The sequence below is a fragment of the Limulus polyphemus genome, unplaced genomic scaffold, assembly GCF_000517525.1.
Source record: "Limulus polyphemus unplaced genomic scaffold, Limulus_polyphemus-2.1.2 Scaffold3565, whole genome shotgun sequence".
Taxonomy (NCBI): Eukaryota; Metazoa; Arthropoda; class Merostomata; order Xiphosura; family Limulidae; genus Limulus; species Limulus polyphemus.
The window spans coordinates 115,885-116,897 of NW_013669175.1; positions in this window are offsets into that span (position 1 = coordinate 115,885).

Below are 1,013 nucleotides of genomic sequence, written 5' to 3' on the forward strand. Positions count from 1 at the left end.
CTTGCTAATCATGTAAACAGATAAACATAAAAATAACCTTTTTTTTTTCATCATTGTAGAAGCCACCTGGTCAACAGGATTATATACAGCTGCCAAAACTTGCAAGAAGAAAATAACCAAGAACACCTTACTAAAACCGTTTAACCATTTGTTAAGATTATCCATTAAGCTACTGTACTACTAAACACCTGTAGATAATTCGAAAGCAGCTAATTAGTAATGATAATTAAAAACATAGTGTTTTAATTAGTTCATATATCAATTGTCGTGAAAGTAGGGTATATCATTGATATTATTTCATCAGGAAAAGAACGTTAATGATACTGGATGAAAACAACTTATAGCATGTTTCAAACCGATGCTACTGAAATCTTTGTAGTACTATTTGAAATATTCAAACATCTATAGAACTAAACTACAAAATATCAACATTTTAAATAACGTATTTTCACTTTAAAAGATGAGACTATAAAAAAAAAAAACATTTCTCACTTATACTTGAGAAGTGGAAAAGTGAAATTTTTGCATTGAAGTAATCTAAGCATATCGAGAAACTGGCATACGGATAACTTTAGGAGTGAATGAAAACAATGGATAACGATCATTATTAGATTCTGTAAGTTCCAAAGTGAAGGACAGCTTTTACAGAAATTAGCAAAGTTAGAAACACGCACTCTGCAGTCATGGTTTCTATATCAATATTTTAGACAACTAGCAGTCACTTCAAAGTTAAAAAGTCATGTGCTTTCCTCTTACGTACACAGTTCATTACTATATATTTAGACCATTCACGGTTTCGTCGGTGACTCGAAAACATATACGTCATAAAACTTGTAAGTTCACACCTCCCCCACCTATCCTTTCAAATCAGCTATTCACAGTAAACAGTACCAGAACGAGTGATGTAATAGTTTGGTGTGAATAACTTTCCTCCATCTTTTATCCAGAAGAGTCACTTATTATCCATCTTCTAATCAGAAGAGTCACTTATTATCCATCCTCTAACCACAAGA